We start from the raw sequence: 5,204 nt of genomic DNA on the forward strand, positions 1-5,204 counted from the left end.
TGTGTTAATCTTAAGTTCACGAAAGACTAATTCTCTCCTTAATGTTTTAGATTTTTATTTGCTGGATCGATGAAAAGCCTCCAACATTACATTTATGCAATGTACTTTTAACTACATAATTTGGCCTAGGGTACCTACATACGTATTAGGGAAGATATTATGATTGAAGGGGAAAGTATAAGCCACTTCTAATGAAATGTATGCACAAGTGACCTGCTTATTTTTGGTTGGATTTTGAGATTGCAATGCTAATGTCTAAGATGTAACTCCATGTTTTTTAGGTGCCCATACTTTTACTATGGCTTGGGAGGTCCACGTTTGTGGCTTACAAATTTTTGTTATCATGGTTTATGTGCTTTCAATTTTTCTCCTAGTTTATCTTGGTGGCCTAGGTTGCTCCAAAAAGGATGCAACAAATCTGTGGGAGAGAGTGGCCTTACTTCCCACTCATCTATGTCTTACTTGAGGTAGAAGGTAAGATTATCCCAACCCTTCTAATGGTGTTCCTGTTCACCTAGGAACTCTAGAAGGAAGCAACAAAGATGTAGGAAGACATTTGGAGTTAAAAAATGAAAAAACACAATAGTAAGAAAATTCCCCAATGTTAGAACTCAATAAACTACAACATGAGACAATAAGTGAACAATTTCCAAAATGCCAGAACTCAAATAAACTATAGCAGGAGACAATGAATGAGAAATTTCCCAAGTGCCAGAAACTTAAGCAATTGTAATAGGAGACAATGAATGACCAATTGCTCAAATGCATGAAACTCAAGCGACTGCAGTAGGAGACTTTGAATGAACAATTGCTCAAATGCTAAAAGCTCAAACAACTGCAACAAGAGACACTAAAGTGCCAAGTTTAGTAGATGGGGATTCTTTATAGGGTGAAGACTATTATCTCAACACTGACTGGAATACACTAGTGTAGAACTATATTAAACTTGAATCTGTATTGTTCCAAGAATGAATAATTTCCCAAATGCCAAAAATTTAATAAGCTACAACAATAGACAGTAAAGTGCCAATCTCAGCAGATGAGGATTCTTGATAGGGCCAAGCCTATTATCTCAACATTGAATGGAATACACAAGTATATAACTATATTAAACTTTGATCTCTAGTGTTCCAAGAGTGAATAATTACCCAAATGCCAGAAATTCAATAAGCTGCAATAATAGACACTAAAATGCCAAGCATAGTAGAAGGGGATTCTTTATAGGGCCAAGCATATTATCTCAACACTGATTAGAATACACCAGTCTAGAACTATATTAAAATTTTATTTGTAGTGTTCCAAGAGATCTCAATTTCAAATTTCAAATTCAAGATTAATAACTAGCCCCCAAAATAGACCATGAGAGATAAATATTTCTATATCCCACCACTTGATTACATAGAAAATGGCTCTTTATATGGAAAATGCCTCTTTATATGGAAACCTAGTTGGAAACCCAATAATGGTTAGGAACTCTCTACATGGAAACATAGATCTCATTTATGTATGTCTTATCAGTAACAAAAACAACAACATAGCTATATTTATATCAACACCTTATGACTTTTTCCTGCTTTGATTTCAAAACCCCTGAGACCACCTCTCATTCATGCAGACACATTTCTGTAAGGAGAAAAAGTGAGAACAAAAAAGTGGGTGCTTCATAAACATAAATTTAGCATAAAATTACATTTGAATTTGGTAATTTGACTATTTGGTATGTTAATTCACCCCTTTGACATCATTTTCGCTTTGATATTTATTATAATTAACACAATTTAATGTTTTCTTAAATAATTTTTGCGCCAGAGGCTCTTTAGAGCCCATTATTAAGGACATTTTATCACTAAACACTAAATTTAAGCACAATAAAATAATACATACATTAACAAATTAAAAAAATAGTAATAAAAAAATTCAAACTAAGCCATATATAAAATACTTCAATTCCACCTTAATTTCCACTTTAATCATTAACTACATATCTTTTAGTTGATTATTACCTTCCACATTTGGCGTTTCTTTGCACCTCTTAGTGCAATTTCTAGTTTAACCTAGTTGAAAGGGTGAGGTGAAGAGGATTATTTAAGGTTCTGATATCTTTTCTCTCTTAAATCCAAATACCATTGAAGGTCTAGGTTTGTTTTCAAAGAAAAGATAGATACACAATGAGTGGTCAAAGGTATAATATATTGTATGATATATTCGTAGGTAGTTAAAGACATGATATATGGAATGGTGAAAGAGAAGGAAAAGAGTACAAAGGAGACCAAAAAAAAAATTCAAATTTATCTTAAGTCTTATGGCTAAAGCTAAGTATATAGAACCAACACCAAGACTTGATACTTAAGTTATAACCAATCTCAAATGCCACATGCAATATGGTTTTGACTTAGTTCATTTTTTATAACCAAATACTCATAATATAATGATAATGAAAATACACATAATGTATCCCATCAAATATGAGTGTGGAGCATGTTTTCCCTTGAGACATTCCCTTGGAAAGAGAGTGGTGCCAAGGCATCCACTAGAGGTAAAAACCTCCATGCTTATGTTTCAAAGGAAGAATCCTTGGGCCAAAGGGGATATTTTTTGAAAATGTAATTTCTAAGCACTTACTCTCTTACTGTTTAAATATTTTTAAAGGTGAGGTGGGAGAAAATAATTCAGATATTTATGAACACAATCACATAGGATCCTTCTCCATTGGGAAATTTTATCCAAGATATATTGTTTCAAGTGGAAGATGCATAAAAGTTACAAAAAGGATGGAGATATATAATAATAATAATAATAATAATAACAATAATGATCCAATTTTATGGTCATGACCAAGCCAGATGCTGAATTGGTGTATAAGACCCCTTGTTTGTGGGACAAGGGACCCACCTCCACACATTGATTTGACTACTAAAGTCTATAAAGACATACATAAACTACCACCATATCGATTTGAAACCATGACTTCTTAGGAGGGAACACATTCTCTTAACCATTAGGTCCACTCAATCTCATTTTCATCCATGTATATTATATGGAAAACATACTAGGGCTTGTTTCAACAAAATCTAGCACACTAGTGCAATGTCTCACTAAGAACTATAGATTAAGAGAAACAATGAGATTAACCACCATTGCCACCATAATAACTATTTGTCTACTCTTTTATGGATAAATATTATCACTATAAGGGAGGCTCATCCCGTAAATCTCAGAGATTAGATATCTCAAGAACTCCAAAGCTAAATACCCTCTAAGGGTTTTGTTAAGTAAAACACCAAAAGTCGATATTCAATAAAATAGGGTTCTTAGTGAGACGAGAGACAATTCAAAGTAAACGAGTTCAAAGGAATATGGTAGAAAAATAAATGATGAGAACAAGATTAACCCTTTTGAAAAAAATAATAAATAGATTCAAACTCAGAAAAATATTGTTGATATGGACCACAATTTCTCAAAAATGAAGTAGGAACAATGCATACCTTAGTATTATTGCTTAAATGGTGGGTGATTGCGGTTGCAAGAAATTTCTATGATGTGCCAAAGTTTCTTAGCGATCTCAACCAAGGTTTTCATAGGCGCTCTGAGATTAAAAAATTATTTAACTCAAACTAAAATGAGGTTCACCTACTCCCTTCGTGCAGGTGATGGCCTAAAGCCCGACTCCACTTTCAGAGCAATCCTCATTAAATTCTTCAATTGGTGATTTTACACTTCTGTATAATGTGTCCCGTATTGATTGTATAGTTTAAACAAAAACTAATTATATGCCAAGTCAAAATCACATATATCATACAAGAACATTTACTACTCTCATGATGTGTATTGATGTGATATGGTTTCATTTATGCGACTCACAATGTATCACATACAAGTTATGGCCATATATATGAGGTTTGTTTTATTGCACACCAACCACCTTTGATACCTTGTGACTTGTATGAAGGGACATGACATATAGCTTGAGCTTTGTAAAACCATACATATTTAATATGTACTGTACCTTATATGCCAAGTTTAATGTTTGACTATAATATGATATGGTGCATTTTTATAGTTTGATGACCTTTCATAACTCTTGAAACATTATAAGCAAACCAATCCAATACAAATAAAATGGAAATGAACCAATAAACCTTTCACCATATAAAATATGCTTTTTATTATTAATATGTGGCTTTCAAGTATGAATCTAACATGAAACATAGAGAGAGTGGATACAATGTCTACACAAACACCCTCTTTTTATAGTCTTGACTGTCGAAAATGCTTTCATTTGACATGATGCCATAATCATTTTCATTTTACATAAAATCAATCATGAAGGAACATACAATAAATACATATGGTACAAAAACACTTATAACAATCATTTAACTTTAAAATGTGGCATAATTATATATTCACCTCCTTATTACCACAAGGGAGAGGGAACCCCACCTACCATTTATGTAAGATTTTTAATTTTTAATTTTTTTTATTCTTTGTTTTCAACAAGAGAATTTATAAAACATCAAAATGGTTTGCACCTTTGTAGGTAGGTGCGTCAACATAAAGTAGATCATTGATATAGAAACTAGTGTTATCATCACAACTACCACCAAGGGAATTTTGAGATAAAAAATAAGCATCGAAATGAAAAAAAATACTAACAAAATCAACTTTAAGATAATCAATAGAATTCAAGATGATGATGCCATCCCCACTGATAAATATTTTATGGGGGAAAAGAAGAAAATTGTTTTTTTAATTGTATTTTTGACTCATCTCCTTATATGCTTACTCAAATTTCAAGTGTGGGTACTCGTTGGGTCTGAAATTAGATTCTATATCCAATGAGTATGCACTATTCATAATTTTGATTACACCCACACAATGAAAAATAAAAAATACATGACTGAATCATGTTTCTTTTAAGTAACACATATTTTTCTTGTATTTTTAATTTTTCTCAATTTGGGTCTACTCAAAAGTATGTAGAGTGGGTACTTGTTGTATGCAGAATCTAATTTAGCATCCAATGAGTGCCCACACTTGAAATTTGAGTAAATTATAAGAGATAAGTCAAAAGTAAAATAGTTTTCATCATTTTACTAAAAGAAAATCATAATCTTATCTTATTATTTTTACTATTATTTTATTATTTTTTTCATGAGGCTCATTTTATACCTCAAAATTTCCCTAATCAAATATCCAACCAA

Source organism: Pinus tabuliformis, chromosome 3_1 (genome assembly GCF_031772625.1).
Source record: "Pinus tabuliformis cultivar Carrire ecotype Pingquan chromosome 3_1, CPIR1, whole genome shotgun sequence".
NCBI classification, from domain to species: domain Eukaryota; kingdom Viridiplantae; phylum Streptophyta; class Pinopsida; order Pinales; family Pinaceae; genus Pinus; species Pinus tabuliformis.